Source organism: Delphinapterus leucas, chromosome 12, assembly GCF_059928025.1.
Source record: "Delphinapterus leucas isolate spDelLeu-1000000601 "Yukka" chromosome 12, BTC_Dleu_Yukka2, whole genome shotgun sequence".
Taxonomy (NCBI): Eukaryota; Metazoa; Chordata; class Mammalia; order Artiodactyla; family Monodontidae; genus Delphinapterus; species Delphinapterus leucas.
The window spans coordinates 50,895,079-50,914,852 of record NC_143140.1 but is presented as its reverse complement, the minus strand read 5'-3'; the positions used below and the strand labels follow the sequence as shown (position 1 = coordinate 50,914,852).

General features: G+C 38.9%; 1 long non-coding RNA gene across 1 annotated transcript in view; it reads left to right on the top strand.

The window, feature by feature from the left end:
• The window catches only part of LOC149747883 (uncharacterized), a 904,363-nt gene that overhangs the window by 79,721 nt on the left and 804,868 nt on the right, over window positions 1-19,774 (top strand). Inside the window, exons 5-6 of the long non-coding RNA XR_016395104.1 lie at window positions 4,690-4,882; window positions 5,541-5,760. This is a non-coding gene — a long non-coding RNA (uncharacterized LOC149747883). The remainder of the gene's footprint in view (window positions 1-4,689; window positions 4,883-5,540; window positions 5,761-19,774) is intronic.

Sequence of the window (19,774 nt, the reverse complement as noted above, 5' to 3'; positions counted from 1 at the left end):
AGTTTCCCCACACGCAGTAGGAACTCAAAGGAGCAAATTGTTGATGTTAATGGCCGGTTTTACTTTCTGTCTACTCCATGAAGACGGAATTTTAAATGCAAATACATAGATGTGCTCTACAGGCCATCTTTAAAGCCCTAGAAACCTCACATCAAGCCAGGAAAATTAAGTGTGAAGAGAAGGAATAATACGTACGTGGGACTTGCCATTTTGAGAGTCCATTGATGTCGCTTTTGAGTCACAGGAAGCTTTGCTTCAACATTTAAAAGAGGAAGAAAATGTTAGGCACATTGTGACTATTTGAATATTCTCTTGGGTTGATTTCCTGCATTACATCTTTGAAAGTGTCCTGATTTTCATATGTATTCCAGTGCTGAGTGGTATTTCCTGTCTCAGCCTAAAAAATGGGATTTGACTCTTAACAGGAAGTGTCAGTAACGGCATCAGCTGCAGTGACAGAGACGCTGCAGCAGCGACTAGCACATTGTAACACATTTGAATTTGGATCTTAAAATAAGCCACACACGCTGAATAAGTATGTAAATGTATATGAAATAAGTATGCGTGCCTTATCATAATTTGAAGTCTGATTTTTATTGTCAAGAATGTTTCCATTTAAGAGTTTTTAAACTCTTGCCTTAAAGGGTTGGCCAAAGATCATTTTTCTGTTTTTTAGTCTCTTATATCCAAATTGTCAGATATTATGTGTGAAGAGGCCATTCAAGGCAGAATCATGAAAATTACAGATGGAAAATTAGGTCATTTTCTTTTTCCTTTTCCAATACAGGCTGCTTTCCTTACAGAATATCTTCAAATATTTTTTCCATCCTTGTTTAGAGTGACGTACACGAATGATGGGGCCATTACAGGTTCCCCTGGGAGGTTATTCCACGGAATAATGGGACTTGCTGTAGGTATATTTTTTACCTGATTTTTAACCTAAACTTTTAAAATTTTTTGCTCAATTTCATTCTGTTACCCCTTGGACCACCTGTACGGTTCTTCATAGAGGGTTGCAGGATGCTCCTTTTGATAGGAATACTCAAAATAATTAAAGGGAACTAGGCCCATTTATGTTTGATGTGCATAAGTCTGTTTTGTTTATTGTGTGCTTATTGACATGGCCTAAGGAGGCATAATGATAGTGGGTGATTCTTAAACATAAACATAATCACAGAACTGGATAAGAAAAAGTTCATAAATATTCTTTTAAGTAGGTGTAAAAAATATTAGACCCCTTCTTTTGGGCATATGCCAGTTCTCTCATTTATGGGAAAATGAATGAAATAAGCAACCTGATCAGTCTAGTCTTGGATTGTCTAGAACTTCGCCAGTAAGTTAGACTTGCATTAGTATGTTCAGTTCAGCTTCATACTCTAGCCATAAACTGGGATTTCCAATATGCCGTATCCCAGAGACACCAACCTTGAGGCTTGTTGTGTGCTTTATTGGTCTCTGTATGTCCATGGCTGAGCCCGTGCCTGGCAGATATCAGGCGCTTTGTTGGATAATTGAATCCAATGAATTATGTACTAATTAGAAAAAAAAGCAGTGAGAACAGCCATGAATCTAGTATTTTTGACACCCAGCGCCAATCATTTTCAATACCCTTATATGAAAAATGTATTTCAGTAATAATTGTGCAATGAAATGAGTAATAACAGCCAGAAGAGAAATATAGACAATAGTTTTATTAAACGTAACAGATAATCATGCAAATAAATTAATTAAAAATAAAAGTTACAGAATAAAAATATTTTAGTTTTATATATATATATAAATTAAAATATAATACATTAATGATTTCTTGGGAAAAAGGAAAATACTTTATACTGCCATTTATTCCATTGCTTCCAGAGGCGGTATTGAAGGGACTCGAGTTTGCCTTCTTTGTCTTTACAATCATTGTTTGTTTTGAATCTATTGTTTTAAACACTTGAAGCTGTAGTACCCTAGGAATTGGAGATGCTAACTGCCCTCTAGGTAAGCTCAAAGGATTCCAAACCATTTTGAACTTACTCTCTAAGTGAATGTGGACAGCTGAGTCTCTGGGTATACAAACGGACGTTCCAGAATACGATGTTTATTTAAGAATAATATGTTTATATATATATATGAAGATTACATATGTATTATTAAAACTCAGCAGTAACCACAGCAATTGCTTGGAACTTGGACCAACGAAAGATATTTTAAGGGGGAGGAGTATTTTATCATTGACATTGTTTAGAGTTGGCAGAGCATAGGGAAAATAAAAAGCAGTGTGCCTTTGAGCTTGTCATTTCTTTTAGTTTATTACTGAAAAATTCTTAATATTATTTAAAATTTTAAAATTTCTCTACAGACAATGATGACTTGCTTGCACCTGGGGCAGACCGTTCCCATTTCCCTGTCCTAGGTTCACCACTGTGGAGGATACTAATTTTGCTTTGAACAAAATTTTTGAAAAAAAAAAAATTTAAAAATCTCAAGTCATCCATTATAGTTTGACTTCCATGGTTTGCAGGCATCCAATACATATTTTTTGAATGCCTAACGAGGAGAGAGAGTGGAGGATGGGTGAAATCCCTCAGAAGGGGGTTGCGGGCATTGGAAAGTAGCAGGCCAGTATCAGGTCCCCGGGGGCAGCAGAACAAGGACATCAGCAATTTAGAAAGGGAAGTGAGCAGTAGAACAAAGAACTGATGTTTTGTTCTGTTGGTGCTGGTCATGGGCTGCTGGCGGGAAGAGCAGAAGCAAGAGAGTTTCTCGAGGCTTAACTTCCCATCTCATTCTTTTAATTTCTACCTTTGACCGGGGTTAGCCATACATGTTTTCCCCATTCTATTGTTCAGTTCCTGAGAAAACCCTTCCTACTCTTCCTTCAGTGACTTATCTGCTTCTGTCGATAATCTGGAAATTTTATGGTGAAACTGCAAAATGGTGAAACACTAAAATGCATCTCAGGTCACGTGGAACATTTGTATGCCAGATGCGTGGTACAAGTAGGGAGTACTTTGCATTAAATTCTTTCTGACATTCTTCTCAGGCTCAGTTTTCTCTTGCTGACTTTTTAATTTTTTTTTTTGCGGTACGCGGGCCTCTGACTGTTGTGGCCTCTCCCGTTGCGGAGCACAGGCTCCGGACGCGCAGGCTCAGTGGCCATGACTCACGGGCCCAGCCGCTCCGCGGCATGTGGGATCTTCCCGGACCGGGGCACGAACCCGTGTCCCCTGCATCGGCAGGCGGACTCTCAACCACTGCGCCACCAGGGAAGCCCTTTGTAGGCATTTTTATACACTTTCTCTCCAGTTAGAGCAAGGGTAACCAAGAAGTGCACTCCTCTGAGACGGCTCTTAGCCGTTCTGTTTTAGTCCACATCACTCTGTCCAATAGAAATCTCATACAAATATATGAGAACGCCCTGTAACCTGTTTCATCTTGGCCCCTCCATCTCCTACTCTCTTATCAAAAATAGAATTTCAGCATACCCATTAGGATGGCTATTAAAAAAAATAGAAAATAGAAAATAACAGGTGTTGGTGAAGATGTGGAGAAATTGGAGCCTTTGTGCATGTAAAGTGGTGCAGCCACTATGGAAATCAGTATGGCAGTTCCTAAAAAAATTTTAAAAAGAATTAATAGATGTAGCTAGTGGGAAGCTGCTGTGTAGCACAGGGAGATCAGCTCGGTGCTTTGCGATGACCTAGAGAGGTGTGATGGGGAGGGTGGCAGGGAGGCTCAAGAGAGAGGGGATATAGGTGTACATATAACTGATTCACTTTGCTGTACAGCAGAAACTAACACAACATTGTAAAGCAATTATAATCCAATAAAGATATAAAACAAAATTAAAATAAAAAAGAGTTAATATATGATCCAGCAATTCCACTTCTGGGCATACACCCAAGAGAATTGAAAGCAAGGAGGAGATATTTGCACCCCCATGTTCATAGAAGCATTATTCATAATAGTCAAGATGTAGAAGCCGCCAAGTCTGTTGATGGATGAATGGATAAACAAAATGTGATCTATCCATACAATGAAATATCACTCAGTCTTAAAAAGGAAGGACATTCTGACACATGCTATGACTTGGTTGGACTTTGAGAACACTATGCTTAGTGAAGTGAACCAGTCAATGTTGTATAGCTTACTTTATAGAAGATACCTAGAGCAGCCAAATTCATAGAGACAGAAAGTAGAATGGTGGTTACCCAGGGTGAGGTTGAGAGGGAAATGGAGAGTTGTTGTTTAATGGATACAAAGTTTCAGTTTGGGAAGATGAAAAAAGTTCTGGAGATGGATAGTGGTGATGATTGCACAATATGAATGTACTTAATGCCACTGAACTGTGCACTTAAAAATGGTTAGGATGATAAATCATCTAACGTTACATGTTTTTAACCTCAGTAAAAAAAAAAAAAAGAAAATCTGACATTATACACCTTAATCCCAGAAAACTGCATGTGAAAAATAATTATGGGTATTTTACCACAATAAAAGATAATTAAAAAATAGAATTTCAAGTTTGATTGTTACACATCACTCTTCATATAAAATAACAGAGAGCTATTTTAGAGGAGTTAGAGTCTGATGGCATGGGCCACATGCTCTAGCTCAGCCCAGGTAAGTTTTGAAATAATGCTTGGTGGTTGGCGTGGTTTGAATACAATACATGGTTAAGCGGTATTACCTTGTTCTTTCCAGGTCAAAGAGAGGAACAGAAGAGTAAATCAGAAAAGGAAATGGCCACCACTGTCTAATTAGGTGGTACCCTCTGAGATGGAGATATTACACCCCCAACTCATCTACAGGATGTTTAAAGATCTGAATGGTCACTTCAGCTCCTGTTGCATCTTAGTGGAGGCTGCTTGTGCAAAGTGATGTTTGGCAAAATAAAGTAAGCAAATTGGATGTCATGTGAATTAAAAGCAAAGTTGGGAAGAACAGAAACCTTCAAAGCTTGCAATGGGATATCCACCTTTTGACAGTTAGGTTACCAGGCCAGAGATGGCATGGGATATTAGTAAAAGAAAGCTATGATTACTTTGGAGACTATTGGGCGATAAGAAATAGCAATAATGATGCTTTGAATTAAGGCATTTCTCCCCAGGGCTCACATATGCAATAATTTCTTTTCACAATATACTGAGAAACCAGGGAGGAATGGGTATTATTATCTCCAGTTTATAGTTATAGAAGGTGAAACTGAGGCACAGAGAAGTAATCTGAGTTTGAAGCAGTGTCTCATTGGCAGGGGTAGCAGTAGAAAACAGGATTAATTTCCTGATCTCCAGGCCTCCTGTCTATAAATAGCTTGCCTTCTGTTCTGTTGATCCTGCCCAACAAAGCTGCACCCCAATGTCCCCAAACATGGCAACAGTTGGCTCCCCAAATACGCTTTTAAAGCAGAGAAGCCATACAAGAAGACTGGGACCTTTAGGCCCCTCCAGAGGCTAGCAAATGTGTGGGTGACCATCACATAACTTCAGTGTTGGCTCGTGAACCTCAGTTTCCTTCACTGTCACATTTCTCTGTTTCTAACTTCCTTTGAGCAGGGAGAAAAGACAACTGGAATTTCAGTGAACTCCATTTTCTTGGCTTACAAGTCACAAGCTCCAGTTAAGTGCCACCCTGAATAAGTGGCTCCTTTGTGTTGAGGGAGAGACCACCCCCTGACACAGAGATGCGGTTTTGCAACACGCAGATGGAGATTTCCAGAAGTCCTCAGCTGGAGCAGCTAAATGTGACTGAGACAACACAGTCCCATAGACAAAGGTCAGACCTATTTTAATCTCTGAGTGAGGCTATTACTCTGGGACAAGGCCCTTCTTGTCTGATTTCCTGCTATTTTCAGTGATTCACAAGCCTGAATCTCTTTCATCTGGGAGTGCAGAGACCCATCCCCCTTTTAGATTTGTTTGTGAGTTAAAATAGTTCCCATCCTCAGTCTTCTCAGAGTGTCTACTTGCAGCCGTAGAATTCCTCAGGCTGTGACCTGGAGGAGTCCCTGGGAGGGAGAGTCAGGGCAGCTTGGAATGCAAGCCCAAGGGAGGAATCCGGAGTGTAACAGGAAGTGGGGTTGCTGCTTGCTTGCCCAGAGGCTCGGAGCTGATAGATCAGTGGGGCTGACTCCTCTGACAGTGCTCTGGGAGGCTTCTGCAACACAGCCTTACGGAGGCTTGCCCTGTACTGTCTGCTGAGGTGTATGCATCGTGCAGGTGTTTCAGTCCAATCCAGTCACTATAGAATCCAATGCAATTAGGATGAAAGACGCTCCTTTAGTTTCTTGATGACACAGCCCTCATGTTCTGTAATTACTGGTCTACTTGGATTGATAACCCTCGTATTTATGGGTTATTTCTCCAAAGTGAATGCTGCAATATAAAAGCCTGCTTATCCAGTTATCCTGTGGCTTTTGAGTTTGCTAGTTCCCTCTTTTCTTTAAAAAATTTTTTTTAAATAACTTTATCTACTGTGGAAACATCTCAAATCACTGTTTCTTAATTGTTTAATACCTCAGTTTGATGTAGACAGAGAAGAGTTTGAGAAATGTAGCCAAAGCTAGCCTTCAGGGAATCTGCCCAGAGTAATAATAATGATGAGTTGACACTTGTTGATTCTATACTCCTTGCCAAGTACTGTGCAAATGCTTTATACATATTCTGTCATTTAATCTACATAAGAATCCCATGAGATCATTTTACTGAAGACAAAACAAGGTTTAGGGAAGTTAGGTAATTTTCCCTAGATCACACAATTAGTTTGTGGATAGAACTAAAATTCCATCTCAGATCTTCATGCCGCTAAACACAATGGAACAATTTTGCTGAAACTTTGAGAATAAATGTTGGATCTTCCCTAATGTCATGGTCTTTGTGGATATCATACAATTAAAGATTTTCTACATTTTCTTCTCATTCTTTTTAAAGAAAAGGTCCCTGAAGTCAGTGAGAAACTTTGGTGAGTTGCCCTTTCCATTTGTTTATAAGAGGAAACGTTAACTTCTGTGATTGTTCCACACATTCTTGCCACTTCCCTAAATCAAAGAAAAAAAAGAGCCACAAAACATGGCTGTAATGCCTGTTTTCATATCAGAAGGTCAAAAAACAAAGATCCATGAGGAAATAGTGGGAAGAGAGTATGTCACAAAAACACCAGAAGTTGCATAAATAAATAAATAAATAAATAAATAAACAAACAAATAAATAAATAAATAAATAGTTTTGAGGGGGATGGAGAGAAGAAATGAACATTTTGTTTCTGAATTCTGATCCAGATGTAATGTTTTCAGAAGTGACAATTCATCCCACAAAAGACTGAAGGCTTTTGGATTTGGGTGTATCAACACTCCACCCACAGAGTAAAATTGAGAATTGATTACACCCCTCCCCCTTGCTTGAGGTCTAGCAAGCAGCAGAATCCACTACTTTTGCTGTGGACTTTGTCTACAACCCAGAGCAAGGTGGAGAGATAAGACATTATCCAAATTTTCAAGTCAAAGAAAAAGTACTTTGGATTTAATTATCTGGTAGAAAGTGTTTGGAAACCTGAATTATTTGCACATATTTTTATCTTTGCTTGATACAAACAGAGTGACTTTGTGTTTAGGCCATTTCAATTGATAGTTATTCAAGATTTCCTAGTTACTGGACTTGTCTCTGCTCACGTGAAGAGAGGTAGCTTCATGTTCCACTGGGAGAGAAGGGCTGAGATCAGAGATTTGGTTTTTAGGTCACTGCCAACACTGAAAAAGGATGCAAACAGGGCTTCTCAGCCCCAGCTTTGCAGGAGAATCACCTAGGGAGCTCTTAAAAGTGTACCAGTGGCCCTGGTCCCATATAAGGCCAACCAAGTCAGGATCTTTGGGGTTGGAGCTGAGGCCAGGACATTTTCTAAAAGCCCCCTTGTGATTTGAAAGCATCCATGGTTGAGAATCATTGGATTCATCATAGATATTATCATTCTGATGATGAAAAGTATAAAAAAGATGGAGAATACTTCAGTTCCACTGTCCAAATGATCCACAGACATTTGATTTTTAAGAATATCAAAAAGAGATAAGGCAAAATGACAGCATAAGTTTATCTTCTTGCCCTTTCCAGTGGCACTGTGGTCTCGTATACCTGTCTCAGATAAAATATGCCTTATAGTTCTCAAAGTTAGTTATGAAAGCAAATTCTAAAACAGAAAACTCTTTCAGAAAGATGAGAAAGAAAAATCTCTATCTGATGAGTACTACCAAATAGAGAACAACATTGACCAAAAACCATATGTTTAAATGATTCAGAAATCACCTGCACAAATCTTTTGGCTTTATATTTTACTATTCGCACAGGCACAATTATTTTCCATACCCATTTGATGGTTTAAAGAAGTAGTGCTTCTCAAACTTTATTGTGCATCTAAATTACCCAGGGAACTTGGTAAAATCCAGATTGCTGGGCTCCATTCCTGTGGTTTCTGGTTTGATGGGTCTGGGGTGGGATCCAATAATTTGCATTTCTAGTAAGTTCCCAGGTGAGGCTGGTCATGGGACCACAGCAAACTAAAGTAGAACTTGAACACTTCTCCCCAAAAGCTCATTATAAGTTTGTGAAGAATAATGTGAATATTTACTTTAGTATTATTTTTATTCCAAAATGGATTTGAATGATTCTCTAAAAGTACACAAAATAGGTTAAATTTTTAAATTAAAAAAAAGGTAAGGAAATTAGGGTGAAAAGTAAAGTTTGAGTAGTAAGATAAAATCAAACAGCACATACCTATAAAAGGTATTTTAGGGCTTCCCTGGTGGTGCAGTGGTTGAGAGTCCACCTGCCAATGCAGGGGACGCGGGTTCGTGCCCCGGTTGGTCCGGGAAGATCCCACATGCCGCGGAGCGGCTGGGCCCGTGAGCCATGGCTGCTGAGCCTGTGCGTCCGGAGCCTGTGCTCCACAGCGGGAGAGGCCACAACAGTGAGAGGCCCGCGTACTGCAAAAAAAAAAAAAAAAGGTATTTTAAAAAGTAAGATACAGAAAATGAAATATATTTTACTATTTAACAAAATATACATTTGAGAGTATCAATTCTATATAGCAAATCTTATATCATTCCTGAGCTTCTTCTTACTTCTGAATTCCTTTGAAACTTAGATAATATAATATTTAGCTATTCTAAAGTAAAGTAAAAAAGGAAAACTGCCCGGCCAATCCTAGGGATACTGGCTAATGATGCGAGATTCCATTTGGCTCTTCCGTATATGCATAGACTGCTTTCAAACAGAATACAGTAAAATGAAACGAGGGTGACATGCCTGTTTTATTTAATAAAACTGTGTGTACAGTAGATAACTAAACTGAAGAAATGATTTAGAGGCTTGAAATGTTTAGATTCATTATCTACACAGTAACACAAAATCAAAAGCAGGAGGCAGTCTGAGCAAATGAAGCGAGTCAGGTGGAGAGTGTGGTCCCCTGACATGGCGCCCTGTCTAACGGGAGCACGTGGCCCTGTGCTGTCAGATAGTTGATTTATTGAGAGAAGCTAGGGCGAATTTTTATACAAAATGTTATGAATTTTAAATGTTGACAACAAATTCAATTAAAATAAATAACACTATGTGAGTCAAAATCGATTTGGGCCAGATTTGGCTTTGCTAATTTGAAAACTTGTCTTCAGGAATTAATTTTTCCTGGTTAATTACCCACTCCTCTTTGCATTCTGAGTAGGTTTCTACCCAGGCAGCTAATTGAAGCAGAGCCAAACAAATTACTGACTGCTATTTGCATGGCTTTCCTTTAACCCACTGGTTCTCAAAGTGAGGTCCTAAGTTGTATTAGCATCTTCTGGGAACTTGTAGAAATACAAATGAGACTTGCCCATCCCAAATGGGCTAATTTCATATGACCCGCCCCAAACTTACTTAGTCAGAAACTCCGGGAATGGAGCCAGAAATCTGTTTTAACAAGCCCCTCCATGTGATTCTCATGCCCACTAAAAGTTGGAGGGCCCCAATTTACTTGAAGAGAATTTAAGGCAGCCTCATTAAACCAGAACAGATCTACTGGGTTGGTAATAAGATGAATACCTTACCAGCATCCGGAGCCGGAGCGCTCTGGTTATGCGACGTTCCAAACGGTGCTGGGTATCATTACCCTGTTAATAGATACTCTGGTATATTTCATTGAAAAAGATATAATTCCAAAGTAGCATGGAGAGTCTCATTTGAAAAGTTTGCTGAAGAATATCTGTCAGTTTAGGGATCGTATCAATGGTTATTTACTCTTTCTTACCAACTGCTCCGGTTGTCGTGCTTGGTGTCAGCTGAAAATATTCTCACTTCCTTTCTCACTCACGTTTACCAATTTTCGGAGGGTCACTAGAATGTGAGTATAGTTATAGATCCTTGTAACTAGCCTTCTAATGGGAAAACAGCTTCAAATATACAAATAAGAGTCAAGATATATCTATAGAAGAACACTTATTCTCAACAAAAGAGAATTTAATCTTAAATCAGTATATTTAGCAATATCCAGATGTGTGGTAACAAATACCAACATTTCAACTGCACATGCTATTTTCTTCCCTATATTTGACATTTGGTAGTTAGCTGGAGCAGTGTAAGAAGCACTGGTGGGCACTAACGAGGCTTGGTTTCTTCATGTCTGTCCCTATCCCTCCATGTGCCTTGGACGGGTCGTTTGTGACTTCCCTTTTCTCAGCCTGTAAAAGGAAGGCCTTGCACTGTATGATCTCTGAGAGCCTTTCAGCTCTGAAAACATTCCGTGATATTTAAGGCTTATTGTCATGTGGGTTACTAGTCTTAGCTGAAGCTTCTTTAGTTGTTTGGCTGTCTGTGGATTGTATATTCACGTGCATTCCATTTAAATCACATGCTCTGAGCTCATTTACTTGAACTTTTATAGTAGTACTTAAGCATTTATATATTGCTTTTTATCTTCAAAGCACTTAACATACTTAAGAATCCTTCCAGCAACACTTTGAGGTAGCTAAGTATTATTAAAATAGAAAGAGGAAGAGGGTGAGGGAGAAAGAGAGAAAGAAGGAGAAAGAGAGAGAATTGTAAGTCAGTTAATGATTTGTCTCTGGCTAAAGGAAGAGAATATACCAGGGCAGCACAATTAGAAATTTTAAAAAATATTTTTTAAAAAGGGGGGTGGGGAGGAAGAGAGAATATACCAGGGCCAGAATGAAAACTGCTTCCCTGTTTCACATTAGACTTGGTATCAAACTTTTCTTCCACCACACGTTCTTAGGGTTTAGAATCCTCCCTGTGCTGCTCTAGGATCTCCTCGAATCTTTGTAGGCTGAAGGCATTTTGATGTCGTCTGCCTCATTGGAGGGCAGAGACCACATCTTGCACAAGTGCTCAGTTCATAACTGAAGTTTGCTCTTGGGTCCTTTCCTATTTTAAGCTGATGTAACCAAAAGCAGAAGGAAAGAAAGTGAAGGCTTCTATTGCAAGGAAGCAACGAATCCATGGAGTAGATGCTTGGGCTGCTAGCTTGCAGGTTTGCAGTCTTAAATTTTCCTTGTAGCTTACCAGAGAGCAACGCCTTTTAAAATAATGCCAAACACATGTTGAACTTTAGTAACCTGTACTCTTTAACGAAAATGTAACTCTGAGCAGGGTGTATAATCAAGGACCTAATAATGAAAATATTGCTTAAAAATTTAAAGTTTGGTTTGAGGTTTCATGATGCTGACACAGGAAGAGCAGTGTGAATGGAGAGAGAGAGGATGTGCAGAGGGATGGCAGGGAGAAAAGGGCAAAGGGGAGGGAAAGGAAGATGAGTTCTCTGGAGGAGACTCTGCACAAGAACTTCAGCTATCACCGCAGTGTCCTCCAGACATGTTCAAAGACAGGAAGACCAGTGCTAAGAAATGAATGTCAGAAGTACCCGCATGAATGCCTCTCTTGTATGAAGTTAGATCGCCTTTAGCATAATGTTATGTATTTTACTTCAGAAATTAGATCAGATTAGACTTTTTTTTGCTATCCACTTTAATCCAAGAACTCATTTCTTCGTAAATTTCTAATCCACCATGTAACAATTTTAGAGGTGTTTTATGGTTATAGAAATTTGTGAAACGGCTGCTTAAGCTATATTTATACATAAGCTTATATGCTCCAATTAAAAAAATAATAACACACAAAAAACAACCCAAAGCTAGTTCATCAATATTTAATGTTGAGATTAAAAAATGGAGCTTCGCTGAACCGTGTTTTTAAGTTGGACAGTCTTCTCCTGGCAAATATTTTATTTTATTATTTTTTTTTTTTTTGCGGTACGCGGGCCTCTCACGGTTGTGGCCGCTCCCGTTGCGGAGCACAGGCTCCAGACGCGCAGGCTCAGCGGCCATGGCTCACGGGCCCAGCCGCTCCGCGGCATGTGGGATCCTCCCGGACCGGGACATGAACCCGTGTCCCCTGCATCGGCAGGCGGACTCTCAACCACTGTGCCACCAGGGAAGCCCCTGGCAAATATTTTAGATGGCCTGCCCTGGGACTTGGTATAACTGCCTTGCTCACACTGTTGTAAAAACATGCATTTGCCTCAGAAAGTAGTTTCCTGTTTTCATATTTATTGGCTCACTGAATTTTATTTTCCAAAGTACTGATGAAAAGATGTCAGAGAGGATGGGGCTGGGCGTGGCCTCCTGTTTGTTTCTGGCTGAGCTGCTCCTGGTGCTGGCACTTCCCTGAGGTCCCAGCAGGTATTATTCCTGGAGCTCATCTTCCCAGGCTCTGAAATGTGAGGTTTTCTGTAGATAGAAAGTCGGCAGGACTTTGAGGCGACTCCCTTTCTCATGCTGGTCTACTCATGACAGACCTGTTCATACAGACTTAGTAATTTGTACTGTGAAATGGAGATAGATAGTTCGTTTTTGGAATTGGTCTGGGATTCCAAAAAAGGATTCCTGGGTCTCAAGACATCCTAGGTCAGTAACCGGAAGATTTCTGGTGGTGAAAACAATCACCACATAATGAAGGCAGCTGGCCAATCTTGGGGACTATTTTCTCCAGGCAGTTGTAGAGCCAGGGAGATTGTCCTGTCTTCGTAAGTGACTGGAAGTCACTTGAAGTCCTCAGAAGGTCCCTCTTCCTTACACAGTGCTAAAGGAATACTTGTAAATTTTTACTCTGCAATTCTTATTTTTTTTGACAGTGCAGCTATCCAGGTGAAAGAGATTTCTCTGTGCTCTGCAAATCTGTTCCTTAATAGCTTACTACATTCTACTTTGTATTTTGATGAATTGTCTACATAACTTATTTGCTGTATTAAATTTAAGTTCTTTTTGGTAGGAATCATATTCTATTAATTTCTATATCTCTTTGTGCCTATAATTCTGCCTTGCACTCCATAGAAATTCAATACGTAGGACTTATCTATTTGTTGTATGTATGTATGTATGTATTCTACTTATTGCCAGGCCCCCCTTATTTTTTCTTTTTCACCAAATAGTTTCTTCTATGAGGTACCTGGATAATGATCTGACTAGAAAATAATCTCCACCCCTAGTACTTAAAATATATTATGTCATGGATCCACAATAATTTCCAAAGAAACACAGCACAGTCCTCCTCCTATACAGCCATCAAGTATGAAACCCTGTGGTTGGAAATAGATTTTCTAGCCAATACAGCTTCCCCCCACCAGAAATGCAAAATGCCATTATTTCTTCAGATACTGTGGGAAATGTATCAGAATACCAAAATATAAATTGCTATATCCTGAAATTCTTCTCATATAGTTACTCTTAAGAGGGTACCAGGAAATAGTGTTCAGGCCCCATATATATAAAATGTGTTAGAACATGCTTTTGGGGATTTTGCCTAGCAGCATCGTGAGATGCAATTCAATTCAGCCCACAATATTTCTCTAGAGTGAGTTTTAGGAAGAAAAAAAGAAGAAAACTATCTAAGGCTCTACTTATTAATGCCAAGTAGACTTTGAAAACTAACTCATCTAATTTGCTTTCCTAACTCTAATTCACTGACCCTTTAAATAGGTGACACTCTTCCATGGTTCGAAAACTGAAAGGAATAAAAACTATTTGGAGATGTCTCTTATCCTTATCCTTGTCTTCCTGCCCCCCATCCCTATTTTTTTTTTAAGTAGTAGTTTCTTTCTTTTTTTTTTTTTTATAAATGTATTTATTTATTTTTGGCTGTGTTGGGTCTTCATTGCGGTGTGTGGGCCTCTCATTGTGGTGGCTTCTCTTGCTGCAGAGCATGGGCTCTAGGCACACAGGCTTCAGTAGTTGTGGCTCACGGGCTGTAGAGCACAGGCTCAGTAGTTGTGGTGCACGGGCTTAGTTGCTCCGCGGCATGTGGGATCTTCCCAGACCAGGGCTCGAGCCACTGTGTTGGCAGGCGGATTCTTAACCACTGCGCCACCACAGAAGTCCCCCTATTTTTTTTTTTCATTAAACAATATTGCTCAGCAATCTTCTCATACTGTGCATAAGGAGTTTTCTCATTCTCTTTTATTGCGACAGAGTATTTGTTTGTAAGGATGTACCACAATTAATATAAAGTCTTCTATTGGTACACGTTTAGGTTGTTTGCATTATTTTAGTATTATAAACAATTATTCAATGAATAAGTTTGTACAAATGTCATTTTGCAAATTGGCAAGTATATTAGTCAAGTAAATTTTCAAAAATAATATTACTGGAAAATTTTCTCTGTGCATTTATTAATTTGTTAATATTGACAATTGTCATCATAGAGATTTTTGTCTAAGTTTATACTCCTATAGGTATATTTTCAAGTCATTGAATTTTTGCCAATCTCCTAGATGAAAAATAATATCTGAGTGTAATTTTAATTTGTATCTCTCATAATGAGTGAGGTCAGTATCTATTCATATGTTTAAGAGTAATTTATAGTTCTACTTTTTGAACACACTGTTCATATAATTTGCCCATTTTGGGGGTTGCCTTTTTATTATTGATTTTTAGGAGCTCTTTATATATTAGAAAAATTATTTTTCAATTTAACTTGAAAAATTTTTTTGCCAGTTTGTTAAATGACTGGCTTGCATATGTGTGTGTCTATGTTTCAGAATTTCTTTTAAATGTTGTTGAATTTATCAGCTTCTCTTATGGTCTCTAAATTTTGAGCCATATTTTAAAAGCCTTCCACACTCCAAAGTTAAAAATATTCTTCTGCAGTTTAATTTTTCATATTTAAATCTCTGATCCCTTTGGAATTTATCTTGGTGTATAGTGTCAGATATAGATCAATAAATTATCTTTTGACATAATCAGGAAAACTAAGATAAAACCTTCCTATAGTTTGGAATAAAAACTGAATCTATTTACTAAATAATGGCTCAGATTGGTTGTCTACAATGATTGCTCAACCAAAAATCCCTTTTACTGCATATAATCTGTATAACTTCCAACTTTTCCAAACTCAAGATTCCAACTTTGAATTAACAAAGAGGAGTAACCCCTCATAAGACAAGCCTAATTAATCATATTATGTAATTATTCAGAATATAATGAATGCCTTTAAAGGTCTATAGCACTAAACACAATAAATTACTTAGTTTGAGCTCCACATTCAAATTCCAATAGTCTAATATGACTATTAGACTAAGATCAAGATCACCCAAAAGTGAATACAGAACATTGAATTAGATCTAGAACATCTATATCATATAGTTCAAATGGGGTATAAAGGTCCAAAAAAAGAGCATAATCATTAGATAAAAGGTTCTGATTCTAACTGGGAGGGCTTACTGAAGACATACATTTTGACAGTACTTCTGAGGTAAATGGCTACAGGAGCAAATGGAACAGGGACACAAAGTGCCCCTGTAGTAGAAAGAGCTTCTTGAAGCTCCTGGACAGATTTTTACTGGAGAGGGCAAAAAACAGGTGTGACTTGTTGACAGAATTTGCCATCACTTTTAAAGGCCTACTTAGGGAAACCAAGTGTGAAAGAGCCCATATGTTCCAAAGATAAGACTATACAACGGAGCTGTTGCTAGAATCCTGTATCTCACCCCAGATAACAGGCACTTGAAGATGACCAGGCCAACGACAACAGATGAAAAAGGGCAAACCTCACTCAGTCTGCAACTCCACAGCACCTAGTTCACATCAGGGGGAATGGCTCCTGGTTGGTATGGTCACTAATGACCACAATGAGTGTGAGTTTCATGGATTGTTAGTAGCCTGTTAGTTGCCCTCAGCATATAAGGAATGATTAATTGGACAAAGCTGTAGTCTTGGAGTAAATTGCTTTTGCAGATGTTCTAAATATCTCAGTAAAATATTCTGTGTAGATGTTTATATTGAGCATTTCAGGAGTTCTGAAATACGGAGAGAACACTGGACTGCATGTTAAAAGAACTGAGATTTAATTCTGGTTCTGCTATTTAGTTGCCTAGCTGTGTAAACTTGAGCAAATCACTTATCCTTTTTGGTTCTGTGTTCTAAATTATTCAGCTTTGCTCTAGGGATGAATAACTGTACAATCTCAGGGGCTTACAACAACAGAAAATAAACAGTTTTTCACATTCTTGACATGTGAGAAGATGGATCATATGCTTGTCTGCTTCCAGTGTCCTCTTCATTCCAGCCTGAAGGAGCTGTCTCCTCCAGGACATGTGAGTCTGTGGCAGAGGGAAAAGAATAGGGAGCTGGCAAACCCACATGATGACTGTTAAAGCTTCTGCTTGGCCACAGCATATGCCAGCAATGTCCCTTCACATGCCAGTGGCCAAAGCACATGACCAAGCCCAATGTCAGTGGGATAGAGGTATATACTTCTGTACGAGGCATTGTATGTTACATTGCAATGGGTGGAATGAATTAATCTTTTCATATGAAAGGGAAATGAATATTTGGGGACAGAGGTACAATCTATTCCAAGTTCTAATCATAATTTTATCACTGCTTCCTGAATATGCAACACAATACTCCCTCTGATCTTCAGCTGTTGAATGGGGGACTTAAATGATCTCCATCATCCTTTCTGTTCTGAAGTTCTATGATTCTGGGAAATAGTCATTTCTATTTGCTGTCAGAATCTGGCTACAAGAAAGGAATGTTGCTTCTGGACTCTGATGACCTAAAGGCAGGGCTCTCCATTCTATCTCTGCTCCTTTGAGTGCCTAGGATATGATGAATGACAGGTATAGCTGGTTACACTTAACTGGATTATCTCATTTCACTAGGTGATAACTGATGGAGTTTGGATTAAAACCCAGAATTGTTGGATTCTCTGAGCTCAAATATTCTTGCCTGTTTAGGTCTGAATCTCCCAAATTCATTTGTCAGTACAATACTTTTAAAAGTATAACATAGTGATGGGACAGCAACTGGAGCTCATGAGAAATAGACTTGGATTAACAGAAATCATAAAAGGGTCTCATGAAAAAATTAATTACAGTTAGAAGCTATCAGCATTTGATTTATATGCAAATATACAATTGATGTTGGGTAACATCAAAAATACATGCTGAAATTATGAGATACCTAACATAGAATGGTAATAATAATAGAAGACAGAGTTTGGCACCAGCTGCTGGGTAGGTATAGCTTGTGTAGCAATGGTAGACCTGACATCACATGATCTTGACTGTTACATCATTTCACTTGACTGTTTGACATTCTTGCCGCACTTTTTTAAAAGGGAAATTATCACACACGAAAAAGGGATACCTATGTGTTTGATATTTCTCTTATGCATCTTCTAGAGTAATTTGAGAGGAAATATTGCTAATGCTGAGAAGGTTTTGTTTTGTTTTCTTCTGTGGACCTCCCATTAATATCTCACAGAATGCTAGCGAGGTTTACTTTGCTAAAAGATAAATGGAGGCATGTTAGAAATTTTAAGAGTTTGTTTGAGCAAACATCCATTCAAAGTGGGCAGCTCCACACGGGAAGTGGTTTGGAACACTCCACAGACAGGAGCACGTATTATTGGCCATTGTGGATGAGTATGAATAGAAGTGGGTCTCAGTGAATCCTGGCTGTATACCTCCATCTGATGAAAACAGGTTTTTTTGGGGGGTGATGAAATGAACCATGAGTTAACATTTGCCCTCTCTTTTTGAAGATAAATTATAAGATGACTTTAGAGTTCACAGCTAGTAGCCCTACAACATGTAGGTAGAATCAGAGTTGCAACACATTTATCCATGTTCCTTTATTAGCATTGCTTAGCTTTGAAAAAAGTATATATATATTAAAATATATAATAATAAAATATATTAAAAATATTTTTTTCTACCAGAAGATATATGCTAGAAATCTAGAGAGAATTTTGGATCAATTTTTTAAAAAAATATTTATTTATTTAGGCTGCACCCGGTCTCACATGGGATCTTAGTTGCAGCATGCGGGGTCTTTAGTTGCCTCATGCCTGTGGGATCTAGTTCCCTGACCAGGGATCGAACCTGGTCCCCCTGCATTGGGAGTTTGGAATCTTAGCCACTGGACCACTGGGGAAGTCCCCAGAATTTTAGATCAACTTTTAACTAGAATTACTTATTTGCTTTTATTCTAATCATGGGCTACATACTTGTGAACATTTCACTAAAGAGTGATTAGGATGAAAGATACATCTTCTTTGACATTATTCTAAAGGTTGACAGGATTTTAAGCTTCTGACGGGAATTGATCCGTCGGTTGCCTGCAGGCAAGTAGATAACCTCTCAAGATGTTCTCCATTTCTCCTGTATGACTTCTGATGTGCAGAGGTAGGAAATGTTATTTACAGGAGAAATGATTGCGTAGAATGACTTTTTAAAAATAACAGCTTTGTTTGGCTATAATTTAGATACATGAAATTCACATCTTTTAAAGAATACAATTTAATGGTATTGTATTAGTATATTTACAACATTACACAGCCATCATCACTAATTTAAAACATTTTCATCACCTCCAAAAGAAACCCCTTACATGTTAGTAGTCACTCCTCACCCTCCCCCATCTCCATCCCTGGCAACCACTTATCTTTCTATCTCTCTGGAATGGGTATGGGCTATACCCATACCGGAATGGGCACTAGATTAATTATATATATATAAACATGTACACATTCTGTCTCTCTCTATATAGACATACACACAAATATACAATACGTGCATACACATACGTACATTTATATGTTATGTACAAAGACTTTGTATGAGAGAAACTCTTTTAGATTGCAAAAATGGAGACACAGGCATTCAGGCATTCATGTGCATTCAGGTGTTAGAGATAGCATCAGATCCCACAGGTTAAGGGCTCAGTCCTACAAGATTCCCCCTCCCTGCTCCCGTCCCAGCACACACACTTCAGACTCCTATGGCAAGTCCAGGTTGTCATCTGTGATTCTGACCCATTGACTATGAAACAGGAGGAAAGGGAGTAGGGCACAACCTTCAGAAGAATGACATAGTCATGGAGGATATGACAAAACCTGGTTAGAACCAATTAGGCTCAGGATAGTGGAAGATTTGACTTCCAGTAAACCTTGAACCTCATTATATGCTCATTGTAATACATTAGTGTATATGCTAAACGACACACCCACGACAGTTCCAAGGCTGACCATAAAAGGCCAAAAATTGGGTGGTGACCCAATTCCTGGGAATCGCCACCCCTTCCCCTGAAATAGTTTGAATAATCCTCCCACTCGTTAGCCTATGAAATTACCCAGCCCATAAAAACTAACCACGCGATATTTCAGGGCTGCTCTCACCTTTTGAACGGACCGCATTCTGTCTATGGAATGTGTATCTCCCAGGGCCTCTCGCCTCCTGAGATGGTCCATGC